This window comes from Oryctolagus cuniculus, chromosome 9, assembly GCF_964237555.1.
Source record: "Oryctolagus cuniculus chromosome 9, mOryCun1.1, whole genome shotgun sequence".
NCBI classification, from domain to species: Eukaryota; Metazoa; Chordata; class Mammalia; order Lagomorpha; family Leporidae; genus Oryctolagus; species Oryctolagus cuniculus.
The window spans coordinates 134,768,839-134,779,156 of NC_091440.1; the positions used below are offsets into that span (position 1 = coordinate 134,768,839).

Genomic DNA, 10,318 nt, shown 5'->3' on the forward strand with positions numbered 1-10,318 from the left:
ACAGCAGACAACGACCCACTCTGCAGTACAAAAACTACTAAATAATTTTAAATAATTATTTGGTAATTATAGATACTATGAAAATAAAAGATAATTTATCTTCATGTAAATAAAAGTTTATAAGGATGCCAGGTACACTGAAATATGAAACAATATTGTATTCTAGCTCCTTGAATCACCTAATCCTTGGAAGGGTCACCCTAGCTGTGTCGGCAGGGACCCAGAACACAGCTCCACATACCATCATCCACACGGGGGCCCCTGCTGTGGTCTGACTGTGCTCCCCAAAACTGAACTCCCACTGCGACAGTCTTGAGAGGTGGCACCTGCAAGAAGTGACTGGGAGACGGCACTGCCCTCACGAATGGATTAACGCTGCTATCACAGGAGTGGGCGAGGTTTGCAGGAGTGCGTTCCTGATGGAAGGGTGAGTTCAGCTTGCTCACTCGCTCTCCGTCTTTGCCTCTCCTCCCTCTGCCCTCCCTCTCAGTCTCTCCTACCTCCCACCAAGGGATGATGGCGCAGCGACAAAGCCCTCCCAGGAGGACCCCCCACCTTGGACTTCCCAGCCTGCAGAGCTGTAAAGTCCATCTCTGCTCTCTACAAACTTGCCAGTCTCACATATGCGTTGTAGCAGAACAAGACGGATTAAGAGAGGCCCCATGGCAGGCTTCGCTGTGCTGTGTCTATCGTCACCCCGACACCTGAAAGTAGGACATCTGTGAGCAGTCGTCGGTGCTCCGTGTGGGTTACACAGGCACAGCGAGTGGTCACAGCATGGACAAGACTGTGGACAGCCAAACGGTCTGGGATGTTCAGACTAGCCCTGCTCCTACCAAAAGCTGGGCAGAGCTGTCCAGCCACACAGTTTGAGAACTGCTTACAACTCTTCCCCTCTTGCATCAAAGGTAAATCTGCACCTTAGTTTTTAGATTAATCTGTGCACATTCTCCACTTTTGCTTCCAATTTGACACAGTGACTCTCGCTGTCACTGTCCTGAGCTCTTCCAAAGCAGCATGCAATGGCAACGTGCAACACATCAGCTAAGAAAATGGGGAGTAACTTGAGGTTAGAGTGTTTTTTCCTTAAATTGTGCAAGTAAAACAAGCCAACATGATGTCTTTCTGATCCCAGAACAGCCAGTCTTGTTAGCATGCTTCCATAACAGTGGTGGAAAATGCCCTCCAATACTGCAGGACACTTAACATATTTCTAAAATGGGTAAGAAATCATTTTTTAATCCCCTGGATATAACCCAGTAATAAGGGATGGATGACATAACTCCCATCTCTTTCAATTTGTTCCACTGCTTTCCCCCTCATTCTCCCTGAACTTTTCTTTTTTTTGTTTTCTTCTAGTTATTCTAGACAAACTAGCCACATCGATCTGAAATTGGTTCAGTTCATCTCAATAAATGGTTCCTTAAAATAGTCTAATTGCCTTTAATTCCTAGGTGTTCTCCTTACTTTTAAGTTTGGCTGCTACTGTTGGTCAAAAAGATGAGCTGGCAATAAACTATAAATGCTATGTGGCCTTGAAGTCTTTCTGTTGCATTTTTAAAGACTCAGAAGCACTGATGGAAAATACAAGAAGAGGATAAACCCAGGCATTGACGTGAAGAAGGCCAGGGGTGTTCACCTGTTGGCCACTTGGAGACCTGCTGGGAGGAAGTCACCAGGTGACAAAGCAGTGCACAGGTCACCAGTCTGGGGTGGGGAGCCCATCAGGCCCACTCTCTGGTGCTTAAAACTTTGATCCTGTTGTTCTTAGTGATATTGGTGCTTGTACTTACAGGAATGGAGTCGTTTGGCAATAATTTCATTTTTAAAGATTAAAGCATGGGTGAGCAGGCAGTATGAATGGACAGGTAAAGTCACCAATCTGTAACCTGACATGTAAAACATTTTCACCAAAGAAACCGAATATGCATGTTTCCCCAGAGCCTTCAGTAGGTGTTATCCAGCTGTCAGCCTTCTGTCCTGTCAGTTCTCAGCCCCACCCTCCACGGAGGACAGCGTCTTCTCTGGGGCTCCAGCCCTGGGGACAGATTTACAGTCTGCAAGTCTACTTCTTCAGTGACTTCCCTCCTCTGAGTGCCAGGCCTGTAAATTTCCCACATTTGCCCCTCTTCATGTCTCCACCAGTGCGCCTGACCTACAGGGAACTCTGTCCAGGGAGGGACTCCCACTCACCCAGCTGCTAAGAGTAAAACTGGAGATCATGGCTTCCTCCTCTTCCACCATTGCCCAAGACCATCAGCCATGGTCCTCTTAGTTCATTTCCTTTCTAGCCCCACAACCTTCATATCTCACGAGAAAACTGCTCCAGGAGGCACCACTGCAGCTCGTGAGCCCAGATAACACTAGCTGACACGTCAACACGCATTTGATCACTGCTGTCACTCAATTTACCAAACTGAATATCCTTCATAGACATGAACTGGTTTGACCACTTTACACATCATTTGTTTAGCAAGTTCTCTCTCATAACCAGGAGTCCAGATATGTGATAAGAAACTTATCCTGTCATAAGATCGATCAAAGCGTAGTAAACGTTTATGTCCCATGTGAGCTAGAGTTATGTTTTATCAGAGAGTTCCTATGGCCTGTGAATATCAGCTGCTTTTGAGCACTCAAGCTGAGCAAAAATTACTTTGTGCAAAGAAATAAAGGACGGTGGACAGAGGAGAGGGTCTGGGCATAGTAACCTTCCTGCCCTTTAAAGTCAGATTCACCACAGTTAACACAGTGTCAGACCTCCCAATTGGCACACAATCCTGGCAAAACAGAAAAAGAGCTCTGTGACAAGACACTGGGATCTCTCACGAACCTCACCTTGTCAGGAAGGTCCCCTTCTGTGTCATCTGTTTTTCAACACTAAATGTAGGGGCTGAACTCATCTTAGCTTTGCTTTTTTTTTTTAACTTTTATTTAGTAAATATAAATTTCCAAAGTACAGTTTATGGATTACAATGGCTTTCCCCCCCATAACTTCCCTCCCACCCGCAACCCTCCCATCTCCCGCTCCCTCTCCCATTCCATTCACATCAAGATTCATTTTCAATTATCTTTATATACAGAAGATTGATTTAGTATACATATTAAGTAAAGATTTCATCACTTTGCACCCACACAGAACATAAAGTGTAAAATACTGTTTGAGTACTAGTTATAGCATTACTTCACATTGAACAACACATTAAGGACAGAGATCCTACATGGGGAGTAAGTGCACAGTGACTCCTGTTGTTGACTTAACAATTTGACACTCTTATTTATGGTGTCAGTAATCTCACTAGGCTCTAGTCATGAGTTGCCAAGGCTATGGAAGCCTTTTGAGTTTGTGGACATCGATCTTATTTAGACAAGGTCATAGTCAAAGTGGAAGTTCTCTCCTCCCTTCAGAGAAAGGTACCTCCTTCTTTGATGGCCCATTCTTTCTACTGGGATCTCACTCTCAGAGATCTTTCATTTAGGTCCTCTTTTTTTTTTATCTGCCAGAGTGTCTTGGCTTTCCATGCCTAAAATACTCTCAAGGGCTCTTCAGCCAGATCTGACTGCCTTAAGGGCTGCTTCTGAGGCCAGAGTGCTGTTTAGGACATCTGCCATTCTATGAGTCTGCTGTGTATCCCGCTTCCCATGATGGATGGTTCTCTCCCTTTTTCATTCTGTCAGTTAGTATTAGCAGACACTAGTCTTGTTTGTGTGATCCCTTTGACTCTTAGACCTATCAGTATGATCAATTGTGAACTGAAATTGATCACTTGGCATGTACCAATGCCATCTTGATGGGATTGAATTGGAATCCCCTGGCACATTTCTAAATCTACCATTTGGGGCAAGTCTGATTGACCATGTCCCAAATTGTACATCTCCTCCCTCTCTTATTCCCACTCTTATATTTAACAAGGATCACTTTTCAGTTAAATTTAAACACCTAAGAATAATTGTATGTTAATTGCAGAGTTCAACCAATAGTATTAAGTAGAACAAAAAAAATACTAAAAGGGATAAAGTATTAAGGGCTGATCAAGTCACTGTTTCTCATAGTGTCCATTTCACTTCAACAGATTTCCTCTTTGGTGCTCAGTTAGTTGTCGCCAATCAGGGAGAACATAGGATATTTGTCCTTTTGGGACTGGCTTAATACACTCAACATGCTGTGTTCCAGATTCCTCCATTTTGTTGCAAATGACCGGATTTCGTTGTTTTTTACTGCTGTAGAGTATTCTATAGAGTACATGTCCCATAACTTCTTTATCCAGTCTACTGTTGATGGGCATTTGGGTTGGTTCCAGGTCTTAGCTATTGTGAACTGAGCTGCAATAAACATTAAGGTGCAGACAGCTTGTTTGTTTGCCAATTTAATATCCTTTGGGTAAATTCCAAGGAGTGGGATGGCTGGGTTGTATGGTAGGGCTATATTCAGGTTTCTGAGGAATCTCCAGACTGACTTCCATAGTGGCTTGACCAGTTTGCATTCCCACCAACAGTGGGTTAGTGTCTGTCGCTCCCCATCTTCGTGGAGGAACGACACAGGACCCTGCGCTGTTCTTTTGTCTGCTCGGCCCTCCCCGGGTTTGCTGCTGGTTCTTCCCGGGTTGGCTACCATCCCTTCCACCTCCGTGGAAGGGCGGTTCCCCCTGCCACTTTTCCCCACTTCCGCGGGGGAGCAGCACACCACCGGCCGGCTCTCTCGGGGGCTGCACAGGTATTCCTTCAGACAGATGTTCCCCTTAGATGTTCCTGGTGCATGTTGTCTCTCTCCTCCTTTATAGTCCTTCCACCAATCCCAACTCTGCTACCCACACGCCGAGTACGCTGCTCTCCTCCAATCAGGAGCAGGTCCTACAGTTTATTGGTTGAACTGGAGGCAGCTGCGTAGAAGCTGTTTCTCCCTTCTCAGCGCCATATTGTGGGAGAGCAGATGCATAGAATAAGTCCTAATTCCAGTAACTTAGTCTAGTCCGGGTTGCTCCCCACAAGTGTCCCTTTTTCCCCACATCCTCGCCAGCATCTGTGGTTGGTAGATTTCTGTATGTGAGCCATTCTGACCAGGGTGAGGTGAAACCTCATTGTGGTTTTGATTTGCATTTCCCTGATTGCTAGCGACCTTGAACATTTTTTCATGTGCCTGTTGGCCATTTGGATTTCCTCTTTTGAAAAATGTCTATTGAGGTCCTTGGCCCATCTCTTAAGTGGGTTGTTTGATTTGTTGTTTTGGAGTTTCTTGATCTCTTTGTAGATTCTGGTTATTAACCCTTTATCTGTTGCATAGTTTGCAAATATTTTTCCCATTCTGTTGGTTGCCTCTTCACTTTCCTGTTTCTTTTGCAGTACAGAAACTTCTCAATTTGATGCAATCCCAATTGTTAATTTTGGCTTTGACTACCTGTACTTCCGGGGCCTTTTCCAAGAAGTCTTTGCTGGTACCTATATCTTGCAGAGTTTTCCAATGTTCTCTAATAATTTGATGGTGTTGGGTCACAGATTTAAGTCTGTAATCCATGTTGAGTGGATTTTTGTGTAAGGTGAAAGGTAAAGGTCTTGCTTCAGACTTCTGCACGTGGAAATCCAGTTTTCCCAGCACCACTTATTGAATAGACTGTTCTTGCTCCAGGAATTGGTTTTGGATCCTTGATCAAATACAAGTTGGCTGTAGATGTTTGGGTTGATTTCTGGTGTTTCTATTCTGTTCCATTGGTCTATCCATCTGTTTCTGTACCAGTACCATGCTGTTTTGATTACAACTGCCCTGTAGTATGTCCTGAAATCTGGTATTGTGATGCCTCCGGCTTTGTTTCTGTTGTACAAGATTGCTTTAGCTATTCAAGGTTTCCTGTGTCTCCGTATAAATTTCAGCATCATTTTTTCCATATATGCGAAGAATGTCTTTGGTATTTTGATTGGTATCGCATTGAATCTATAAATTGCTTTTGGGAGAATGGACATTTTAATGATGTTGATTCCTCCAATCCATGAGCATGGAAGATTTTTCCATTTTTTGGTATCCTCTTCTATTTCTTTCTTTAAGGTTTTGTAATTTTCATCGTAGAGATCTTTAACGTCCTTGGTTAAGTTTATTCCAAGGCATTGGATTGTTTTTGTGGTATTGTGAGTGGGATTTATCTTAGCAGTTCTTTCTCAGCCATGGCATGGCCTGTGTATATAAAGGCTATTGATTTTTGTGCATTGATTTTATACCCTGCTACTTTGCCAAACGCTTCTATGAATTCCAATAGTCTCTTAGTAGAGTTCTTTGGATCCCCTAAATAGAGAATCATATCATCTGCAAAGAGGGATAGTTTGAGTTCTTCCTTCCCAATTTGTATCCCTTTAATTACTTTTTCTTGTCTGATGGCTCTGGCTAAAACTTCCAGAACTATATTGAATAGCAGTGGTGAGAGTGGGCATCCCTGCCTGGTGCCAGATTTCAGTGGAAATGCTTCCAACTTTTCCCCATTCAATAGGATGTTGGCTGTGGGTTTTTCATAAATTGCCTTGATTGTGTTGAGGAATATTCCTTCTATACCCTGTTCGCATAGAGTTTTCATCATGAAAGGGTGTTGTATTTTATCAAATGCTTTCTGTGCATCTATTGAGATAATCATATGGTTTTTCGTCTGCAGTCTGTTAATGTGGTGTATCACATTAATTGATTTGCAAACATTGAACCATCCCTGCATGCCAGGGATAAATCCCACTTTGTCTAGGTGGATGATCTTTCTGATGTGTTGTTGTATTCTATTGGCCAGAATTTTATTGAGGATTTTTGTGTCTATGTTCATCAGGGATATTGGTCTATAATTTTCTTTCAATGCTGCATCTTTTTCCGGCTTAGGAATTAAGGTGATGCTGGCTTCATAGAAAGAATTTGGGAGGATTCCCTCTTCTTCGATTGTTCTGAGTAGTTTGAGAAGAATTGGGGTTAGTTTTTCTTTAAATGTCTGGTAGAATTCAGCAGTGAATCCATCTGGTCCTGGGCTTTCCTTTTTGGGGAGGGCCTTTTTTTACTGTTTCAATTTCAGTCTCAGTTATGGGTCTGTTTAGCTTTTCTATGTCTTCATGGTTCAATTTAGGTAGGTTGCATGTGTCCAGGAATCTATCCATTTCTGATAGATTTTCCTGTTTGCTGGCATACAAGTCCTTGTAGTAATTTCTGATGATTCTTTTTATTTCTGTGGTGTCTGTTGTTACGTTTCCTTTTTCATCTCTGATTTCACTGATTTGGGTCTTTTCTTTTTTTAGTTAGTTGGGCCAATGGGGTGTCAATTTTGTTTATTTTTTCAAAAAACCAGCTCCTCGTTTGGCTGATTTTTTGTAATTTTTTTGATTCAATCCTGTTGATTTCTTCTCTGATTTTAATTATTTCTCTTCTCCTACTAGATTTGGGTCTGTTTTGCTGCAGTTTTTCTAGATCCTTGAGATGCACTGAAAGCTCATTTACTTGGTGCCTTTCCAATTTCTTGATGTAGGCACCTATTGATATAAACTTTCCTCTTAACACCGCTTTTGCTGTATCCTGTAAGTTTTGATATGTTGTGCTGTTATCCTCATTTACTTCCAGAAAGTTTTGGATTTCTCTTTTGATTTCTTCTATGACCCATTGTTCATTCAGGAGCATGTTGTTCAATCTCCATGTGTTTGCATATGATCTAGGGATTCCTGAGTTGCTAATTTCCAACTTCATTTCACTGTGGTCAGAGAAGCTGCATCGTATGACTCTAATTCTTTTGAATTTGCTGAGACTTGCTTTATGGCCTAGTATGAGGTCAATCCTAGAGTAGGTTCCATGTACTGCTGACACGGATGTAAATTCTTTATGTGTAGGATGAAAAATTCTGTAGATATCTGTTAGATCCATTTCGGCTATAGTGTTGTTTAAATCTACTGTTTCCTTGTTGATCTTCTGTCCAGTTGATCTACTTCTGAGAGTGGAGTATTGAAGTCCCCCAGTACTATTGTATTGGAGTCTAAGTCTCCCTTTAAATCCCTTAACATATCTTTTAAATAAACCGGTGCCCTGTAATTAGGTGCATATACATTGATAATCGTTATATCTTCCTGTTGAATTGATCCCTTAATCATTATATAGTGACCCTCTTTGTCTCTCCTAACAGTTTTTGTGTTAAAGTTTATGTTGTCTGATATTAAGATGGCTATGCCCGCTCTTTTTTCATTTCTGTTGGCATGGTATATCTTTTTCCAGCCTTTCACTTTCAGTCTGCATGCATCTTTGTTGGAAAGATGTGTTTCTTGTAAGCAGCAAATAGATGGGTTTTGTTCTTTAATCCATTCAGCCAGCCTGTGTCTTTTAACTGGAGAGGTGAGGCCATTAACGTTCAATGTAGGTGCATTGAAGTTGGCGGCTGCTGTGGCAAGGTTGCTCTGGGCCCTGCTTGCCCGGAACGTGGGCTTCATTCCTCAGGGCAGGCTTGCCTCTGCAGCCCCTAGGCCTGCTGCTTCCGGAACATTGTGCTTGACACACATCTTGCGGTCTGGAGCAAAACTCGCCTTCAGCACCAGTCCCTCGCACTGTGCTCCCACAGTCACCCAGCCCACACCCTATTTCAAGGGCACAGCCATCGCCAACGGTGAATTCAAAGACCTAAGCCTCGATGACTTCAAAGGGAAGTACTTGGTGCTGTTATTCTACCCTCTGGATTTCACCTTTGTGCGTCCTACAGAAATTGTCGCTTTTAGTGACAAAGCCAATGAGTTTCACAATGTGAACTGAACTGTGAAGTTGTCGCCATCTCCGTGGATTCCCACTTTAGCCATCTTGCCTGGATCAACACACCACTGAAGAACGGCGGTTTGGGCCACATGAACATCTTGTCAGACTTAACCAAGCAGATAGCCCGGGACTATGGCGTGCTATTGGAGGGCCCCGGGCTTGCTCTGAGAGGCCTCTTCATAATTGACCCCAATGGGATCATCAAGCACCTGAGCGTCAATGACCTCCCAGTGGGCCGGAGCGTGGAGGAGACCCTGCACCTGGTGAAGGCCTTCCAGTATGTGAAGACCCACAGGGAGGTCTGCCCAGAGAACTGGACGCCAGAGTCTCCTACGATCAAGCCACATCCAACCACATCCAAGGAGTACTTTGAGAAGGTCAATCAGTAGCTCCTCCCACGTGCACCTGCACCTTCTCAGCCCAGAAGACACCCATAGCCCACAGCCGGAGTCCACTTGTAGCATTTCAAAGGTGATTGATTGTAGAAGGCAAAAGAACAGTTACACTTATTGTGATAAATAATTATCCTGAATGTTTAGCTTCTGTAACCCTGGCTAAGGTTGGGGTGGTTAGCTGCTGACACGAGGAGCCCGCACCGGCACGCTGGAGGGCCAGCCTGTGCCTGCAGAACCCTCATTTGCCTGCTTCTTAGCATCTTCCATAAGGGAGAGCACTGTTCTTAGCCTGGCTCATAGCTTCGTGTGCGTCACAGGGGCACGAGCCCTGGGAGCTTCTGAACCAAGGGTCCTGGGATTTTCTTCCTGAATTTCTTTGCAGTAAGCTGATTTTTTTTAGACATCAAAGATTCTTTTCAGCAGCAAGAGTCTAAAGTATCTTGTAATGCTGTGCTCCTGAAGGTGATGGAAACACGTGAATCATGTTAAAAGCCACGGCGGCAGAGTGGCCTAACCGATCACGCGTGGCCCCCAGCCCTGAGACTTGTGGTTTATGGAGCTGTTTTACCGGCTTTGTTCTTCAGCTGACTTATTTACCTACATTTCTAGATACTGATGAAGCGTAATTATAAAAAGATATTCATTGAATCCAGGGGTGGCATTTTGAAATCATGGTAATTCTCTCTTGAAGTATTCAACATAAAATACATAATAAACATATTTTAAAATAAAAAAAATTAAAAAAAGTTCAATGTGACTATTGATAAGTAGTAACTTTGCCCTGCCATTTTCCAAAAGATATTTTCTAATATATGCTTTGAACTCCTGTGATCTTTTGCTGCGAGGTTTCCTTCCTTTACCTTCTTTCATACTGATGACCGTGTTTCTGTGTTTCTGTGTGTATCACATCTTTAAGCATCTTTTGCAGGGCTGGACGAGTGGTGACAAATTCTTTCAATTTGTTTGCTATGAAAGGTCTTTATTTCACTTTCATTCACAAATGAGAGCTTAGCAGGATATAATATTCTGGGCTGGCAGTTTTTCTCTCTTAGTACCTGGGCTATGTCTCGTCATTCCCTCCTAGCCTGTAGGGTTTCTGATGAGAAGTCTGCTGTGAGTATAATTGGAGATCCTCTGAAAGTAATCTGACGTTTCTCTCTTGCACATTTTAGAATCTTTTCTTTCT

At 43.1% G+C, this 10,318-nt stretch overlaps 1 pseudogene; it reads left to right on the forward strand.

Moving 5' to 3' along the window:
* The window catches only part of LOC100339309 (thioredoxin-dependent peroxide reductase, mitochondrial pseudogene), a 37,041-nt pseudogene extending 27,163 nt beyond the window's left edge, over positions 1-9,878 (forward strand).
* The last annotated feature ends 440 nt before the right edge of the window (positions 9,879-10,318 follow it).